This window comes from Somniosus microcephalus, chromosome 24, assembly GCF_052327205.1.
Source record: "Somniosus microcephalus isolate GS21.2 chromosome 24, FLI_Smic_1.0, whole genome shotgun sequence".
In the NCBI taxonomy this organism is placed as follows: Eukaryota; Metazoa; Chordata; class Chondrichthyes; order Squaliformes; family Somniosidae; genus Somniosus; species Somniosus microcephalus.
In genome coordinates, this window is record NC_141010.1 from 38,803,358 (window position 1) to 38,824,200 (window position 20,843).

The following is a 20,843-nucleotide window of genomic DNA, read 5'->3' on the forward strand; positions in this document are numbered from 1 at the left end:
TGCTCTATCCTCCAGCTCCAGCGATGAAAAACTGCTCTGGCCAAAAATGCCATTCCCCAAAGTCAGTGAAAGGCATGGCTCTCAGAATGGGGCTGGAGGAGAGTACTGAACTGAGAAAGGGAATGGGGGTGAAAGATGCCAGTATGAAGAATTGGGGGGGGGGGGGGGCGCGGTTGCAAGGTATCAGTGTGAACCAATAAGAGCACCGAGTGGGGGTGCGGGGAGTCACCCAGGGTATGGTAGCCTAGTGCTTATTGTACTGGACTAACAGTCCAGAGATCATGAGTTCAAATCCCAGCATAGCTTCACAGAGCTGTCAAACGATGACAATTCAGCTGTCAAAAATCTTTGGCAGATAAAACTTCACACGCTGATGTCACCTGTAACCGGCTTTCCCTTAATTGGCCTGCTAAGCCCGCAGGTCAATCAAGGGAAAATAATGTGGGTTGGCCACAAGTCGATGGAGGCGGGACATCAACCCGACAAGCAGCGGCCCCGGCTCCAACACATTGACAAAATCACCCCCTCATTGTCTGGGGACTCTGAGGTGGCAATCTGAGTGCCACACAATCTTATTAGTAATCCACTGCCCCATTAAACCAGTACAATGCACTATACATTCTAGTACAGCAATATTCTAATGGAAAAACAGCTGATTTGCCACAACAGTCAGGTTAGAGTCTAAAGCTACTGCCTCACCTGCACGATTGTAAGTCAGCGCTGTAACTGGCTCATTATTTGATTCACAGATTTAAGTACTTTAAACAAAAGTAATAGTTTAATTTGCATTTGAGAAGTGCTGTGCTAATTCCATTTTTGATAAACAAGTGAAGCATACAGCATGATTGTTTGAGCAGATTTTGCATAATCTCCACCTATTGCCATGCAAGAGACTCGGTCAGAACAGCTCAGTGACACAGTTTGCATCTAATCATTAGATCAAAACCAACAGCGAGAAATTAAGTCTTGAGCACTTATAGATCATGTCAACGCCCCAAGATCAGCCTGCACACTTTAAATGCCATTTGCTTAATAAGAATGTTTGGATATAGGGAAACTTTGTTCACCGTTGAGTTATGTTCACTAAGCAGCTTCTACTGCAATACATAAGGTGTTAGCCTTAGTTCAGTGGTAGCACTTCCTTCTCTGAGTGAGAAGATCACATCAGTGCAGTGCTGAGGAGATGTTGCACTGTTGGAGGTGCCATTTTTTTGGATAAGATGTTAAACCAAGTGCCCCCGCCCTGTCCACTAGGATGGGTGTGTAAAAGGTCTCATTCCACTATTTGAAGAGGAGCTGGGGAGTTCTCCCAGTGTCCTGGCCAGCATTTATCCTTCAACCGATATCCCCAAAAACAGATTATCTGGTCATTTATCTCATTGTTGTTCCTGGTACAATATGGCCATCATGTTTTCCTACAAAGCAAAGGTGACTACGCTTCAAAAGTACTTCATTAACTATGAAGTGCTTTGGAACATCCTGAGAATGTGAAAGGCACTATATAAATGTGCGTTCACTCTTTCTTTCACTTGGCAAAATAGGGTGCTCTTTACCAGTCTCTCCCATGGTAAATTGGTCACCAGTATCTGTCGAAACATGTGAACAATATCAAAGAGGGGTATTTATTAATTACTTTGCTCTTCCCCTAGTCTTCAGCTGCAACATCCAGCGAGTCTGTGTCGCAGCATCAGCCCATAATTCCACCACCATAAAAATTCCACTACTCCAAATTATGATACACAACTCCATTCTCTCAAGATTGTACAGGAATCTCCCAATGCTGGAGTCATAACAGGACACCTACAGGCCATCCCAAACCGCCATCAGGTCAGTTTTAATGTAACTCTCCCCAATATCAGCATAGGCCCTTTGATACTACTTCATGTCCACTATAATTTGACAACACTCCCCATACCAACAACAATAAATGACACCCAATATCAATGCCAGCCCGTCCAGTATGGGTCAAGTTCTTCTGGTAACCAGATCAGTACAGGTCTTCTCCAGATTACCCTGATCCTGGTGCTGGCATCACCAGTCAGTGCATACCTGGTATAGACCTCCCCATATCCTATTGATTTATGTTGTTTTCTCGCCCCTTCTTTTCAACCTTGGTGTTGTCCTGTACTATGGCCTTTAACCTTTCACCTACTATTCTCAATAAAATACTGGCAGCAAAATAAAGATTCAGCAATAAGCATCCTTGCTAGCAACGGCAGATGGTTGCAAACGCTTCAGCCTTGTCTTTTGCACTCACGTGCTGGGCTCCGTCATCATTGAGGATGGGGATATTCATGGAGCCTCCTCCTCCCGTTAGTTGTTTAATGGTCCATTCACGACTGGATGTGGCAGGACTGCAGAGGCTTGATCTGATCCGTTGATTGTGGGATCGCTTAGCCCTGTCTATAGCATGCTGCTTCCACTTTTTAGCATGCATGTAGTCCTGTTTTGCAGCTTCCCCAGGTTGGCACCTAATTTTTAGGTATGCCTGGTGCTGCTCCTGGCATTCTCTTCTACACTCCTTATTGAACCAGCGTATATTCTGTGCTCTTGCTAGTGCTTCTTGCAAGTGGTGTTCAACATGGAGGAGTACTGATTCATCAGCTGAGGGAGGGTGGTAGGTGGTAATCAGCAGGAGGTTTCCTTGCCCATGCTTGACCTGAAGTCATGAGACTTCATGGGGTCTGGAGTCAATGTTGAGGACTCCCAGGGCCACTCCTTCCCGACAGGAGGAGTTTGGGACATTAGCTGAAAGGTGTGATTCTGTGAGTATGACTATGTTGCTTGACTAGTCTGTGGGACAGCTCTCCCAAATTTGGCACAAGTCCCCAGATGTTGGTGAGGAGGACTTTGCAAGGTCGACTGGGCTGGGTGTGCCGTTGCCGTGTCTGTAACTGGTGCCGAGGTCGATGCCGGGTGGTCCGTCTGGTTTCATTCTTATTATTGTGTTTTGTAGCGGTTTGTTACAACTGAGTGGCTTGTTGGACCATTTCAGAGGGCAGTTAAGAGTCAACCACACTGTGGGTCTTGAGTCACATATAGGTCAGACCAGGTAAGGACGGCAGATTTCCTTCCCTAAAGGACATTCGTGAACCAGATGGGTTTTTACGCTAGTTTCATGGTTACCATTACTGATACTAGCTTTTTTATTGCAGATTTAACTAAATTTAAACTCCTCAGCTGCCGTGGTGGGATTTGAACTCATGTCTCTGGATCTTTAGGCCCTGGATCATTAGGCCAGGCCTCTGGGTTACTAGCCCAGATGACATTACCACTATGCTACCGCACCCCATATAAATGCAATAGATTGGTCCTGACTATTAGTGACATCTTAAAAAAGGATCTGCGTCTCTCTTTAATGAGAGGGATACATTGGCTCCTGCTCTTTTGGTTAAAACAAATTGACTGTAAATTAATCAAACTTTAAATGAAACTTAACAAATTAAATTAAAATTGCATCGGCCAGGGAGATGATGCACTCCAGTCCCCGCGGCGCCCACCGGTCGCGGAAGGCCTCGAGCGTGCCGGCAGACACCGCGTGCTCCATCTCCAGGGCCACCCGGGCGCGAACATGAAATTGGCTCCTTCTCTGCTGTAAGCTTCAACGCTTTACTGCACTTCTAATTAATTGTACCTTTCTGAGAGGCACCACAATGTATTGTCCTCTTTTTATAAACCCAAAAATAAACCCTTAAACAAATAAACCCTTTAAATGACCCGATTAATCAAATTAAAATTTGGCCTCTTAAATCGATTACGCACTCCAGTCCCCGCGGCGCCCACCGGTCACGAAAGAGCTCGAGCTCGCCGGCGGACACCGCGTGCTCCATCTCCAGGGCCACCCGGCCGCGAACATGGCCGCGGAAGAGAGGGAGGCAATCCGGCCGGACGACCCCCTCGGCCGCCCGCTGCCTGGACCAATTAATGGCTTTCTTGGCCAGGCCCAGGAGCAGGCCCACGAGGAGGTCCTCCGACCTGCCCGCTCCCCTCCGCACCGGGTGACCGTAGATCAAGAGCGTGGGACTGAAGTGCAACCAAAATTTGAGGAGCAGCCCCTTCAAATAGTGAAAGAGGGGCTGCAACCTCCCACACTCGACATACACATGGAACACGGACTCCTCCAGACCGCAGAACAAACAGGCGGCCCGGGAGACAATGTATTGTTATAACCACAAGCTTTTGTTTTCTTTAAAAACAGTAAATGGAACCTGCTTTCCCATGTAAATGATGAACCTGTTAATAAATGTGTATGTTTCAAAACTGCTATTTCATTAGTGGGCAGTTAAGTATGGGGGTGGAGGAATAAACAGGCATTCTCTCGTTACAGTCAAAGATACATTTCAGACCCCAGTGATTAGGAAGAGCCCCTTTTAAGAGGGCGAGGGCTGAGAGTGTATATTTCTGGACTGTCCCTGATGTCGGTGATTCCCCGCTGATGCTGTCTGCTGTAAGCAGGAGGGAGGAGGAGATTCCTAATCTTCAGCCTGTGTGGCAGTTTTGAGATCGGATTCGAACACAAAAACACACACACACGAGCAGTCACAGTCTGCAGGAGGTAAAAAAAAAACCCCAGTACAGAACAACCTGCACCAAGATTTCCCCAACACCAAGTGAAGTGTTGGGCTGGTAAATCTGCAGAAAACACCGCGTAGTCTCTCCTGGAGCAACCGAGGGGAGAGAGAGACAGAGAGAGAAAATGTATGGGAGGGGACAAAAAGTGAACGAAGGTACTTGAGACAGCAGAGGAAGGCTGGAAGCAGATTTAACTGGCACGGATAATCGCATCTTGGGAAGGAGACCCTGTCTGTAAATCGAGGGACTCGGAGAAAGGGGAATCAAATTCGCGTCAAGATTATAAATCTGTATTGAACAGGGGGGCAAAAAGCCTGTTGCGTTCGACATTCGACCGCCTTCCTTGCCAGGGGCAATGATGCTGTGCTGTTTACGAGAGGGATTTGGCTCTTGAGAGTTGGCATTTTCCAGGTAAGTGATGGACATTTCATTTTACAGTATTTCCCTCTCCTTGTGTGATGTACAGGGGGGAGAGCAGCGGGCTGGGCTGGCCGTGGTGCTGCAGCCCGGCTCCGCTGATGTACTTTCAGGCGGATGCTGTTGCTAGTTGTCGGTGTCTCCGAATCGCACGGTCATTCATTTATCCCTTAAAAGTAGACAGTCTCGGGAGGAGAGGGGGGAAGAAACACTTTGTAAAATGAGCTTTGTAGTTTTCCCTCTCTCTTCCCCCCCCCCCGTGATGTGTTGGGCTGCCTTTACTCGCAAAGCATTTGTCAAGGATTTCAGTGGTTTTATTTCGAAATACCACATCCCTCATTGAGAATGATTTCATGAACTCCGAGCTGAAACTTAACACAAATGACTGGGAAGCGCGACCCCTGGCGGAGGGCGCCAACTCCTCGGGTATTGGAACCTTTTCATCTTAAAATAAAAAAAGCAGCTCCTTTTTTAGATTGTCTATTGAATTTAATAATAACACTGGCAACTCGTATAGTTCGTTCTCACGTCGTGGTAACGTCCCAAAGTGTTGCACACAATGCATTACATAACATTCACCCCCATTTAAAAAGTAACTCGGGGCAGACAGCCTAAGCCGGCGAGGGATCGCAAACAGAGTCATTGAATGATGCAGCGCAGGAGGCGGCCATTCGGCCCACTGTGCCCGTGCCAGCTCTTTGAAAAAGCTCTCCAATTAGTCCCACTCCCCTGCTCTTGCCTCATAGCTCTGCAAATGTTTCCACTTCCCAAGGTCTGCTTTGCCCCTTATTAAAAGGCACCCCAACTTTGAAAAAATCTTTAGTCTTGTCCAGGCAGTCTTACGGTTTGTCAACTGTTCTCGTCATTTTTAGTGTGAATAGATGCGTGCAAAAGATCAACAGTACAACCACAATCCTTTTTTTAATATAGTGGAGTGAGATTAGGAAAATCTCTGCTATACAATCAGAACTGCCAGCTACCCTAACATACATAACCCAGGGGCAAGTACATGGAGCTTGTAATGAGCTGCATGGCCAGTTAATCTGGTTATTTTTTGATGATGTTGGTTGAGGGAGGAATGTTGTGTAGGACACTGAGGGAACTCCCTGCTTTTCAGGAAGTGTCCTGGGATCTTTACTGTCCACCAGAACAAGCAGACAGGATCTCAGCTTAGCTGTCTCATCCAAAGCACATAGGGATGGGGAGGAAAGAGAGAAAATAAAGGAGGCTGATGGATATAAAGCTGTGTTCAAGGCTAGTAGCTGTACAGTTTCAGAACCTATATCTGTGAAAGAGGATGTCATATTAAAGAACATCTTTACTCCAAAATTAGGAGTGCTCACATTTACAAAAATATTATGAACTACTGAATGATTTACTAGTTAAATAATGTAATGCAACATCCCTTTCGACAGACTATCATTGATTTTGTTTTGCTCATGCCTCTTATCCCAACATCTACTCCTAGAGTTATTTAGAATGTCCGAGGAAAGCTGGCACTATATCCTGGAATAATTTTTAGCCACGTTCAATAATGATGGTTTTAAAATAATTGCTCCCAAAAGCAAACCCAGGTGGGAAAATCAAGCGCTTGATTTTGGATGCGGCACAGCCGGCCAGGACAGTGTAACCTGATTAAGCACCGAAGCCCGTAGTTAAACTAAACCGAAAGGGCCGGACAAAAATCCGACAAAATCTTGAATAAATTGGTCTGATTAAGCAGGGCTGAGACTTGTTGCCTGGATAAGAGTGACTCATATAGAACCAGCACAGAAGGAGGCCAGTCAGCCCATCGTGCCCACACCAGCTCTTCGAGGGAGCTAGCCAATTAGTACCACTCCCTTGCTCTTTCCCTATTGGATTGAGAAAAAAATTAGCGTTGGAATTTTTTTAAAGCTGACTTTCTCCACCATAAGCAGCAGCAGAAATGGACCAACAGAACTTCTAATTCAGTCACTTTGAGTGAAGACCTGAAATAGTGAAGACACTTAAACTAAATAATTGGTAACTAAAGCATTGGCGCACTCTCCAATTAAAATAACCATCCAATCAATCTAAAATGATTGTGGCAGAGCAAGAGAACTATTTTGAGACTTTATTATCTTGAGATGAAGTCCAAGTGTGACTTATAATACAGCCCACAGGTCACTGCCAGCCTGCATTGCAGCCCCTCACCTGTGGCCCCTAGCAGACCTGCTGTTTCATGTATCCCCTGGTCATAATTCAGCCTGCTGGGTGTGGGATGCTGCTGCTATCAGGTTATGGGGGAGAGAGGGGGAGGGAGGGAGAAAGAAAGAGGGACAAGATAAAGATATAGGACAGAGAGAGACTGGATAGACACACACAAAACAGGGAATCGGGGAGATGGAGATGGACACCATTTAAAAAAACCACATTGTTTCCTTATGGAATGTCACTGAGGGGAACCCATGAACAAAAGGTTAGCGAGTATCTCTATTAGTAGATTTATGAATATCCTCCTCCTCTTCCCCCCCCCCCCCCCCGCCCCCCCCAAAAAAATGATAATACATCAAGGATCACCTTGGAAAAATGATCAGTGGTCTTTCCGGGGCAGAACTGAGGAGCTACATTGAGTGTAATTCCTAAATTGATGGTCGGTATGAATGCTGGTGTTGCCCCCTCTAAGAGGCTGTGGTGTTTGATTGGCTTGTCCGCACCTCCTTCACCCACCAAAACTTCCTAAAGCTAACCTTGATCACGCTGCCAATGCAAAGGCAGTCTGGTTGGGCTTTCTTTGCCTAGGTTACTTTTTTTTTTAAACCATATTTCCTGCGAATACCAGCAAATGCCCGAGTGGAACTGGGAAGCCAGAAATAACTTGCCACCTTCTGGGATGCACAGAAGCAGGACAGCAGGATAATTCTGCTTATTGGGCCTTGTCCATGCAAACATATTGCGGAGGCTGAAAAAGAATGCTATTCTAAAACAGTCAATGACAGTGGCAAATACTGGGCTCAAAATTAAGGCCTTCAGTAAGCCAATGTAATAGGCAGTGAAAATCCAGTACTTAAGTGTACTTTTATGCCCACCACGTGGTCGTTTGTTAAAGGACTTTACGTAAAAAGAAAGCTTCCTTATTGTGGGAGAAACGTATAGTGAGAACATGTTGACAACAGAATGCATTTAATGGGCTACCACACCAGCCCAGTCAAGTTGTCCTTTGGTATATCCTTTGGTCCCCTTACCTAAGAAAGGATATACTTGCCATAGAAGGGAGTGCAGTGAAGGTTCACCAGACTGATTCCTGGGATGGCAGGACTGTCGTATGAGGAGCGATTGGGTCGACTAGGCCTGTATTCACTAGAGTTTAGAAGAATGAGAGGGGATCTCATTGAAATGTATAAAATTCTGACAGGGCTAGACAGACTGGATGCAGGGAGAATGTTTCCCCTGGCTGGGGGGTCTAGAACGAGGGGGTCACAGTCTCAGGATACGGGGTAGGACATTTAGGACTGAGATGAGGAGACATTTCTTCACTCAGAGGGTGGTGAACCTGTGGAATTCTCTATCACAGAAGGCTGTGGAGGTCAAGTCACTGAATATAGAAGGAGATAGATAGATTTCTAGATGCAAAAGGCATCAAGAGGTATGGGGAGAGAGTGGGAATATTGTATTGAGATAGAGGATCAGCCATGATCATATTGAATGGCAGAGCAGGCTCGAAGGGCGGAAGGGCTGAATGGCCTACTCCTGCTCCTATTTTTCTATGTTTGTCACTAAATCTTGGCCTAGCAGGTCAGTGAAAATGACAGGCCTGTTTTCAGAGCCTGGAGCAGTGTCATGGCCAAACACGGTATTTTGAAATTGGTAAACATATGAAGAATAAATGTGGGAAGAGAGGTGGCTAGATGAGGATAGAATCTCTTTTTGGAAAGAGGCTTTTGGATTCTTTTGAAATGTTAAACAGATGTATTTATACGAAGCAGCCTGAAGAATAATCAAACTAGGGGCAATATAATCGTTTACCCGCTGTTAGCAATTTTTGCCCCTGGTGATGGGTTTCTCAACTTCCCCTATTCCTGACCACTGGTGGAAGAGAAGATCAGGGGATTGGGTTGGTTGATCGAGCATTGGATTGGCAGTTGTACCAAGCTGCCTCAATTGTAGCCTATTTTCTCATTTATCTGCCAAAAGTGGAACTTAATTGTATCTGTTAGTGCGAGCCTGATGAATATCTGTTTCAGGATATATAGTTCTGATGTCTCATGCAAGGCTTTCTCCCATGAAAAATTTTGTGGCTGATTGGATAGGGTTGATTCACATGAGTGGAGAATGGATAATCAAGGTCCCACTGCATTGATTGGCCTTTTAAACAAAACGACTTTGTCGAAGTATTTTTAATTTGGGATAAATGTACTGCCAGTTGAAAGCACCGAGTGAAATGTCTTGTACTTTCTCAGCGGTATAGCGCAAATTATTTCTGTAAAAAAAAATCATTCAAGTGTGCTCATTAACTTTTACTGAAAGGTCATTCCCCAAGCTGCCAAGGGAACCTATAAATCACTTGAGTTATCCCGTGTCACCTTTGGCTGTGACACGTTTCATGGGTTCCATGCAAGGCCTGAGAATTGTGCATTTATAAAGTCAAAACACGTCTGTTGGAGCAAAACCAAACTCATTAAGATTTCATTGCCTTTTGTTTCCAGTACTTTAACATGGAAATAGGTGGGTCCTTTCCACTCAGCTCAAGGAGTTTGGGTCCCTGTGGGAGATAGTTTGTGCGATACCGAGCAGTCCGTTCCCATGGCTTTTTCACAATCAATCTAAAATAGTCTCTTGAGCATTGCACGGAAGGTTGTGTTCCCTTTCTCTCCCGCCCGAATAAAAAACAGATTACATTGTAATAGTGTTTCATTTTGGGGAGGGTGGTAAATTAAGTCAATAATTCACCTTTCACCATATTCCCATTTCATAGTACAGGAAACTCTTTGGTATCCGGCACCTACGGGACCGGGATGGTGCCGGTTGATTAAAAATTCCGGATAACGGAGAGGTATACCTACCAAGGTACGAGAGCCCCATTACACAGCACACCGGTTACACGGCCACAGATCCAGGAGTCCCTGTTACACGGCCACAGGTGCAGGAACCCCGGTTACACGGCCACAGATCCAGGAGTCCCTGTTACACGACTACAGGTGCAGGAACCCCGGTTACACGGCCACAGATCCAAGAGTCCCTGTTACACGGCCACAGGTGCAGGAACCCCGGTTACACGGCCACTGATCCAGGAATCCCTCTTACACGGCTACAGGTGCAGGAACCCCGGTTACATGGCCATTAATATACAGTAAAACTTACCTGAACCTACTCCTGCATTTTGCCGGTTAATAGAGATTTCTGGATATTTAGGGGCCGTTTAAACAAGAGTTTCCTATTACAAAGTATTTACAGCACAGAAACAGGCCATTCGGCCCAACTGGTCCATGCCGGTGTTTATGCTCCACATGAGCCTCCTCCCACCCCTCTTCATCTAACCCCATCAACATATCCTTCTATGCCTTTCTCCCTCATGTGCTTATCTAGCTTCCCCTTAAATGCATCTATGTTATTCGCCTCAACTACTCCTTGTGGTAGCGAGTTCCACATTCTAACCACTCTCTGGGTAAAGCAGTCTCTCCTGAATTCCTTATTGAATTTATTAGTGACTATCTTATATTTCTGGCCCCTAGTTCTGGTCTCCCCCACAAATGGAAAAATCTTCTCTATGTCTACCCTATTAAATCCTTTCATAATCTTAAATCAGGTCACCCCTCAGCCTTCTCTTTTCTAGAGAAAAGAGCCCCAGCCTGTTCAATCTTTCCTGATAGATATAACCTCTCAGTTCTAGTATCATCCTAGTAAATCTTTTTTGCACCTTCTCCAGTGCCTCTTTTTAAAATATGGAGACAAAAATTAAATCCTTTTTATAATATGGAGACAAGAATTGATTACCAAGTTTTGAAAACATGGTGCTTGTTCAATACCTTCTCTCGGTTATCTCTTCTGTCCCACACTCTAGATGATGCAAATTATCCTGTGTGTCCCGAAACATCAGAAGTTACTTTAATTTCTGTCTTTGGTGTCTTCTAAACACAGCTAGAACCAAGGCCACTGATTTACGATTTCCAGGGGAAAATGGACAGAGTTGCAGGATGTAATTGTGAAAACATTGGTTAAAAAAAAATAATCCCAGGATCCTGAGAAGTAAAAAATAGGTAACTTCTGCCTTATTCAATTACCATAAACCAATGGCCCTAATTAGAAATAGATAGAAGTGCACAATGTAAACCCCAAAATGCCAGTTTAAAAAAAAATTCAAAAGAAGTCAAATGGAATAGTAGTCATATACCAGTGGCCCTGGTTATAATATACAGATTATTTTTGCAAATGGACTATATGGGCTGTTGGAAGGACCTTTATATAATGGATATTGAATGTCTGTGCAGATCAGTTAGCCTGTCAGTGCAGACTTATTGCTGTGCAAATCCCTTCCAAGATACGTTGACACAAATTTGAAGTTTGTATAATGAGGTACAACTAGACTAACACAATCCTGCAGCAAAGTTCTATGCATGTCCTATTTTTACTGTTTCTTTATCTCTCTCTTTTTTTGCCTGTGTCCGTCTCTCTCACTCCGTGTCCGCCTCTCTGCAGTTTTTCCTGTCTGTCTCTCTATCTCTCTTTGTGCCATTCCCTCTTGTGATAGACTGCCTTATGCAACATGCTCGTAATGACTTCCATCATCATACCTGACCTCCGGTGACTACAGAAACCAGCAAGATCTGACATTTATTAAAGATACTCGGCTTGATGATGGCAAGTGATTTAAAAAAAAAAAATAATGATACAGGATGCCTTTGTTAATCTGACAGTTGAAAAAGAGCTGAATTTAAAAAATATTTTTGTTGCTTAAAGTGTCTTTAAAACCACCCGATGGCCTAGTGAGTAAAAATTCCCCGTGGTGTGGCACTAAGCTACATCGATTGGAAAATTACAGGTTCAGTTCCACTTCTGTGCTGAGCTGGGAGATCTCAACTGGGGCAAAAGTGAGCTGAGTCCATGAGCAGTGGAGAGAGAAAAATTACATCAACCAGACTTCCTGCTAATGATTGCTATCTGGTAACTCCTGCTGAAAAATGCACATCTGTGGATGCCAGGTGAGGACTGGATTGGCTTAGATGCCACGCCCATTACAGTTGAATATCCCGCTGGAATTCAATGGCTAGGCTCATGCATGAAGAATGGCCAGATGGGCAATGTGCTGGAAGGCTTCTGGGACCCATTGAACTACAGCGCATGTCCACAGCTTCGGGGAAAAAAACTGTGACAATTATATCTGATATCATTATATATCTAATATCCAAGAGAGGACAGTCCACATGGTTAAGGGTTAATGGTAGAACTGCTCGGGGCTTTTGTTATGGCTTCTGAATGAAACATTAGCATCTGAAGTGAAACGAGAGCCGAGGCCTTGTTACAAGACAGGAGCTGAGCTTATATTAGAAAAATGAAAGCCATGTAAATTATTAATTGCCATTTTTGATGGCTGGTGTGTTACTTATAAAATAGAAAATGTGTTGCATCAGAGTGGAATTAATTTGCAAACATGAATATGCTTTGAGCAGGAAGAATGAGTGTTTCATTCAAAAATCTGGAGCTGCCTGGAATCATATCATAGCAATTGGACCACATTGCACCCATTTGGTGAGCATAAAAGAAAGAAAAACTTGCATTTATATAGCGCCTTTCATGACCACTGGACGTCTCAAAGCGCTTTACAGTCAATGAAGTACTTTTTTAACATGGAGTCGCTGTTGTAATGTGGGAAACGCAGCGGCCAATTTGCACACAGCAAGCTCCCACAAACAGCAATGTGATAATGACCAGCTAATCTGTTTTTATTATGTTGGTTGAGGGATAAATATTGGCCAGAACGCCACAGATGAGTTGCCTACTCTTCTTCAAAATAGTGCCTTGGGATCTTTTACGTCCACCTGAGAGAGCAGATAGGGCCTCGGTTTAAAGTCTCATCTGAAAGACAGCACCTCCGACAGTGCAGCACTCCCTCAGCACTGCACTGGAGTGTCAGCCTAGCTTTATGTGCTCAAGTCCCTGGAGTGGGACTTGAACCCACAACCTTCTGACTCAGAGGCGAGTGTGCTGCCCACTGAGCCACAGCTGACTCTGTGGACACAAAGTCCAATTTCGGGGACCAACATCCTGCACCCCAAAGCGCCTGATAAACATTCGACCTAAAATTGGGGTCGGGTAATTTTTCGGGAGTGGCTGTCTAAAACAAGCCCCTTGCATTTACTGCTGAGGGGCCGAATGACTGTTTTCGGATCCCTCGGGGAAATTGGGCTACTCTGAACAGAGTAGGCCCGACGTCTGCTCTGCTGAAATTTTCTAGGCTTCGATTCGGCCTAACCAGCGACCGTCATCAAAAATGTAAGTTTAATGACGTTTAAAAAAAATATATGGATGTGATGTGGAGGCCAGGAAGACCTCCTCCCGGCACCACAGCAACCCCTCTGGCCACGATCGTTCCCCCCCCCCCCCCCCCCCATCACCCTGCTGACCTCCCACCCTTCCAGGGGCTTATTCAGAGCCACCGCCCGCGAGGCAGCCGGGCCGAAATTCGCTTCTCCAGGCGGGCGAGCTGCCTGTGGAGGCGAGACAGGTGCTGGCCGCTCACCACGATTATTCAGATGAGGCTCGAGGGACCAATTTCTCGCGCTGCCCGGACCTCCCGCGTTTTCCAGCTTTTCCCCACTTGGCTCCTGAAAACTGGCCCGAATGAATTTCTAGGCCCACAAAGTATTCTGTACTTTATTCCAAGCCCCTAAAATAGGTCAAACCTGAAAATATAGACCTGTTCAGCAACGCCCCCCCCCCCCTGTTTATATTGTGGAAACATTGCAGTGAAGACAATGCCACAAAGTGATGTAGCTGCCTATATTCCAAACCGCCTCTGTTTAGACTGCTGGATGGATTTGGAGACTGGTGAAGGGTGGATTCAGAGGCCACTGACAACTTTGGGACTTGCATTTAAGGTAAAAATTCTGTGGTCAGAATAAAATGCCAGCCCCCAACAGCAAGCCCGGAGATCATCTTAGCTTGGCCAGCACCAGCACCTTGCCTCTGTAGACAGGGAACAAATCTACCTTCCGAGAAGGCCTTTTGTGCTTCTTTAGGTATTTTTTTTATTACAATGCTGTGTTTAACGACGTTATTAATATAAATGTGGTATTAGAAGTGTCAGTCAGTGGGTGCAGCTTGGACTACCAGCTACGTCTGACAGCTTTAAAAGCTTGGTAATTGAATTAAGTCGGAGCCTGAACGTTTAATGGTTAGGGTCCACTGCTCGGAGATGAAATAAAAAGAGAATCATGGAATCTTTAATAAGGAGAGCAGCATTTTAAAAAAAAATAGGAATCAGTACTTTGGGGGAAGCACATGGAATCTGAAGTACTTTCCTCCCTCTTCCTTCCAAAGAGGAAATATTTTGTCAGTCAAAGTGCAGCCCCGAGTTTTAAGGGGAAAAATTCAGTGGGTTAGCGCCTCCCGTTCATGCCTCCGGGAGGCGCTAGGAACTTAGTGCCCGAGTGCGGCGATTTTAGCGCCGCTCGCGAAATTGACCAGTCGTTTATGGCAGCACTAAACACTATCGCCTCGATCTCCTGCGCCCACAGATTGTGACGTCAGTCGAGTGTGCAACACCCTGGCAGCATCCCGGACTGGATATTGAGTCGCGCCCCCTGCCTTAGCGCCTACTGCGAGGAATGACAGGTAGAGGGGAACGTTTTCAAGTCGGGAAGTGGCTGGGGGAGTGCTATTTAAAGGCGGGCGCTTCCTGCATTTTCTTGTCAGCAAAAGTTTTGGTTTTAACGCTGTCCTAAGGAGTTTTGGCCCTCAGCACCACTTTTGAGGTTCCTAAGTGCCAAGCTCTTTCCCTGGGCCTATCCATTAGTGCTTCCAACACAATTGCTTTTGAGGTCTCTCCAGGCCGAGATTCAAGGCTGCAATGAGCAGGGAGTGGCTGGCCAGCAAGATGGCCGCTCCCCTTTAAGAACTGGGCGGCGCCAGTCTGTCTGGCTTCCATGGCAACAGACATCATCTGAGCTTCGGTAGCGTTCTGAGGTAGCGCCTCGCTCCCTGACGTTTGCACCTTGAGAGAGGTGTGTAGCGCCTGATTTAGCGCTCAAATCACCTCCAGGGGCGATAGAGGCGAATTTTGCAGTCGGAGGCGATAATTAGCGCCGGGCACTAAACTTTGCGCCCGGCCGATATTAACGCCCCAAAATGGGCGATACCCAATTTTTCCTCCTTAAAGTTTTAAGTGGAGAAAGGGAAGAATACATTTCATGAAGCCAGCCCTTACACTGGCACTTGTTTGGTCTGCTCATGTGCCGATTCCACACATTTACACTCCCAAATCCAGCTCTTTTATCCCAGCAGCAGAACCATAGAGCTATTGGCCTGGATTTTGCAGGGCTGATGATTACACATGCACCGCGTACGCCATCGTAAGCCTTCAGAACGGCCCCGCAAGTTCCGTGTGCGTGAAAACCCCGAACTTGTGATGCGTCAAGTTTCTCTTTGACAGATCGTCCGCATGCGCCCCAAAAACACTTCGCTGGCGCAGAGTGGGGCTAGTTGCCCAACTACTGCCCAGCGAATGCCCACGGAACCCTTACGCCTGGTAAAAGCAGGCAGAGGGCCTGCCTTTACCAGCATAAGGGTTAAAATAAATGTTAAATTAAAATAGTAAAAATAATTAAAACATACAAAATTAATTCATACACATTTTGGGCCGGATTAAAATGTTCTTTTTCAAAAAATTACATTTTTATTTTAAATGCTTAATCAAAGGGACTTTTAATTAATTTTGAACACGAGAATATTTACTTTTATTAGGATTGTGTTCATTATTTATTTATTTGGGGATTTCCTAGAAGCTCATAGGGATTCCGTTCGTAAATGGAATCCCCGTAAGTTTATGAGGAATCCCTCAATTTTCTAGTTGGTTGGCCTGGCCCACGTGACCCCAAGGACGCTTCCGAACCGCCTGCGTCCCTGGGATCCGTGGGCCTTTACGTAGGCGACCGCCTGCAGGTCCAGGACCCGAAGACGCTGAAGCTCGGGTGCCACCAGGTACTTCTGTATTTATTTTTTTTCGGGCCGGAGGTACGCCTCCGACTGCAAATTTCGCCCCATTATTTCATGAGTTTACAATTCCGGGATAAGAGAATTGGATTTTAGTAGTGCAAATATGGGGGTGGGGGTCGGGGAGTGGGCACTGAAAGTGTGGTCTCCCGCGATCTGAGCTAAACAAGTGTCACTACATGGCAGCATTTGAGCGAATGAGAAGATTCAGCAAGCCTAAAAGGACCACGCTGTTCGATGGGAGCAATACAGAGGATAAATGGAACCCTTTTAAAGAATGCATTACAGAACGCCATGTAACTATATTCCAGCAGGAACAAGATGTAGCAAAAGCAGGAGGAAACCAAAAAAGTGAGGCAATAAGAGGGAAAAAAACCTTTGCTGAAGTATAAATTTATAGGCACAGTAGAGGACAGAGATTAATAGAAGGTTAAGGAGGTTAAATTAGTCAGGAGAGCTATATTTAGAAAATTAGATTAAGATTGTGGGGAATATAAAGCACGATCTGAAAGGCTTTCATTAATGTATTTTTGGCAAACAGGTGGTTAGGGAAACGGTAGGAGCGCTGAAAAATATCAAGTGACCGAAAGAGGACAGATGTTGTAAATTACTTTGTGTCGGTGTTCAGGCAGCGAGCCACTGGCTGCCTTCTGATACAGAGAAGGGATGAGGAATGGTAGAAATTACAAACAAGGATGTAATGGACAGATTGAGAGCACTAAAATAAAATTGACAAGGCATCCTGCCTACTTGGCCTGCACGTTAGGATACTTGAGCAAGGGGCGAGTGAAACTCATCACATCCCCGGTGGGTATTTTTAAGGATTAGTTGAAAATAGGGATAATTCCCAAAAATTAGAGACAGCTGAACAGGGTGCCATTTTATAAAAAGGGGCATGAAGATAACTTGGGAACAACAGGCACTACAGACCCTGACATCTGTAATAGGTAAATCATTAGGGTCGTCCGGAAGGAGGGGCTAATGAAGCACATAGAGAACTATGGCCTAATAAAGAGGGAGTCAACTTGGCCTTATGGAAGGGTGGTCGTGTCTCGCAAATCTACTGAACTCTTTCAAAGAGATATTGAAGCATTATCTTAAAAAAATGTTTCAGTATTCATGGAATGATACAGCACAGAAGAAGGCCATTCAGCCCATCGTGCCTGTGGCAGAGCTCCCCTGTACTTTCCCCATAGCCCTGCAAATTTTTTCTCTTCAAATATTTATTCAATTCTCTTTTGAATGTTACTATTGAATCTGCTTCCACCCCACTTGCAGGCAGTGCATGCCAGATCACAACAACTCGCTGTGTAAAAAATGTTTTCCCATGTCGCCTCTGGTTCTTTTGCCAATCACCTTAAACCGGTGTCCTCTGGTCACCGGCTCTTCTGCCACAGGAAACAGTTTCTCCCTATTTACACTACCAAAACCATTCATCATTTTGAACACCTCTATCAAGTCTCCCCTTAACCTTCTCTGCTCTAAGGAGAGCTTCTGTAATTGATTCCGGAGCATAAGCGGTTAAAGTCAGCTTCACTCACCAAAATCATATTCCAGCTGAACTTGATATATGGCATTATAGATTGCAGCTGGTTTGTCATTGGAACTGTGAGGGGCTAAGCCGTTTGATTTGCTTGCAAACATCCTGTGGCATTTGCTCAAATCTGTATTCGAATGGCAGCTTTTTAAAAAAATTTACCAGACAGTTATTCAAATCTGCTTGCCCACGTTTTTTAAAAATTGTTTATCAAGCTGTCCTCTTCAAATGTGGGCAGTCTGTCTGAAGCCTTCAAAGCAAGATAACCCAGATAGCTTCATAGATGGGCAAAAAAGAAAGGAACCACGATGCAAGAAATATAACTTGAATCACTGTTTCACACAAATATTGCGGAAATATCAGTCCTGGAGAATGAAACATTTTTCTGGGGTTTTTTGTATCCGGTATCATGCTGAGCATTTCAAGGTGAATTATGATATACATTTAAAAAAAAGTAAAACTGTATCTACCCCGGTCCAATCTCCTGAAGAAAGCCCCCTACTGCACCAATGTGACAGCTTCTTTGCAATTTCCCCACAACAGCCATTGTTGAATGATGCTATTGGTTTAGTGCCAGTTCGTGTGAGGAGTTCTTCTGCTCTTGGCCTACAAATATAATAGCTATTGTGGATTTAAAGAGAGAACATTTATGATATTATTAACAACAATGCGCTGTTGGAACAGTGGTGGCATAGCAACAGAGAATGACATAGTCAACTTAGCAACCACATCCTCTTCATGACCATCTATATCCTATATTCTGATCCCATATCTTCTCCATCACCAGGACCGCCTACTTCCACCTCTGTAACCTCACCCGTCTCCGTCCCTGCTTCAGCTAATCCTCTGCTGAAACCCTAATCCATGCCTTTGTTACCTCCAGACTCCACTATTCCAAGGCCGGCCTCCCACCTTGCACCCTCCGTAAACTTGAGCTCATCCGAAACTCGGCTGCCCGTGTCCTAACTCGCACCAAGTCCCATTCACCCATCACCCCTGTGCTCGTTGACCTACATTGGCTCCCGGTCTGGCAGCACCTTCACTTTTTAAAAGTCTCATCCTGGTTTTCAAATCTCTCTATGGCCTCACCCCCTGCCTATCTGTGTCACCTCCTCCGGCCCTACAACCCTCCGAGATCGCTGTGCTCCCCCAATTCTGGCCTCTTGCACAGCCCTGATTTTCATTGCTCCACAGTGGGTGGCCGTGCCTTCAGCTGTCTAGGCCTTAAGCTCTGGAATTCTCTCCCTAAAACTCTCTGCCTCTTTCTCTTCCTTTAAGATGCTCCTTAAAACCTACCTCTTTGCCCAAGTTTTTGGTTACCTGTCGTAATATCTCCTTATGTAGCTCTGTGTCAAATTTTATTTTGACAACGCTCCTGTGAAGCACCTCAGGGTGTTTTGCTACATTAAAGGCGCTATATAAATGCAAGTTGCTGATGTTGTTGTATGAAAGCTGGGATAATTACATTCCTTTTGCCGGAGAGAAAAAAATGGGGAGGGAATAGCATTAAATTTAGCTCAAGCAATATCCCGCAGCTGGATAGGCTGTGAATGGAGGCCTAGAGGCACATGGGACAGTATGTTTGCCAAGGGCCATAGGTGAAGGCTCACAGATGGCCTCCAAACAAATATACCTATCAGGAAAGATTAAACAGGCTGTGGCTCTTTTCTGTAGAAAAGAGAAGGCTGATGGGTGACCTGATTTAAGATTATAAAAGGGTTTAATAGGTTAGACGTAGAGAAGATGTTTCCACTTGTGGACGAGGCCAGAACGAGGGGCCATATATATAAGATAGTTATTAATAAATAGGGAATTCGGGAGAAACTTCTTTACCTAGAGAGTGGTTAGAATGTGGAACTCGCTATCACAGGGAGTAGTTGAGGCAAATAGCATGGATTCATTTAAGGGGTAAGTTAGATGAACACATGAGGAAATGAATGGAAGGTTATGCTAATAGGGTTAGATGAAGAGCAGTGGGCGGTGTAATGTATGTACCTTTAAGGGGGAGAACTACTTTTTACAGCTCCTGTATCCTGTAGTACCGGCAGTGACCACACCTGTATATAAACCCTGAGTAGTGATCTGTACAGTCAGTTGCAGTTTGAACCCTCATTCAGTAAACACCTGTTGATCGTTCCCTGCAGTCTTTTGTCTGATTTTTGAAGGACACAACATTAAGATACCCGGATTTAACATTGGCGACGACAAAGATTCGAACCTACCTGCAACTCTGCATCACCTCCCAGGGATTCGCTCCTGGAGAACAGTGGAAGGAGGTCGAGTCCAGAAGCACGGGCATCGCAGGGGAGGCTGTCGAGAGCCAGGCTTGGCTTTCCAGTCATGGTGGTCCAGCGAAACGGGCTGGCAACAGGTACTGCACAGACCCTTCCCGGACAGCGGCGGCTAGAGCCGACCGAGCGGCACAGAAAAAGGCCGAGCAGCGTCGACGGGGGAGAGAGAGAGAGGGCAGAGCGCACAGGGCACAGCCGGTGTTCAAGGGCAGAGCAGCGTCAATGGAGGAGAGAGGCGAGAGAGAGCAGAGCGCAGCCGGTGTTCAGGACCGAGCGGCGTCAACGGGGGAGAGAGGCGAGAGAGAGCAGAGCGCAGCCGGTGTTCAAGGGCCGAGCAGCGTCAACGGGGGAGAGAGGCGCGCAGGAAAACGCGAGGCGCTGCCATTGCCAGTTCCAGGGAGCAGCGAGGCGAGGAGGAGCCCGGTATAAAAACCGGAGAGAGCACCGAGGCCCGACCAGTTCCAGGGAGCAGCGAGGCGAGGAGGAGCTCGGTATAAAAACCGGAGAGAGCACCGAGGCCCGACCAGTTCCAGGGAGCAGCGAAGCGAGGAGGAGCCCGGTATAAAAACCGGAGAGAGCACCGAGGCCCGACCAGTTCCAGGGAGCAGCGAGGCGAGGAGGAGCCCGGTATAAAAACCGGAGAGAGCACCGAGGCCCGACCAGTTCCAGGGAGCAGCGAGGCGAGGAGGAGCCCGGTATAAAAACCGGAGAGAGCACCGAGGCCCGACCAGTTCCAGGGAGCAGCGAGGCGAGGAGGAGCCCGGTATAAAAACCGGAGAGAGCACCGAGGCCCGACCAGTTCCAGGGAGCAGCGAGGCACACCAACTCAGCAGCGGGGAGAGAGGTAAAAAGTAATC

General features: G+C 46.0%; 1 protein-coding gene across 3 annotated transcripts in view; it reads left to right on the plus strand.

The window, feature by feature from the left end:
• The first annotated feature begins 4,415 nt into the window (after positions 1–4,415).
• lrrc3ca (leucine rich repeat containing 3Ca) overlaps positions 4,416–20,843 on the plus strand; it is a 74,553-nt gene continuing 58,125 nt past the window's right edge. For all 3 annotated transcript variants that reach the window (XM_085966534.1, XM_085966537.1, XM_085966536.1), the window contains exon 1: positions 4,416–4,983. The gene's annotated coding sequence lies outside the window, so the exon portion shown is untranslated. The remainder of the gene's footprint in view (positions 4,984–20,843) is intronic.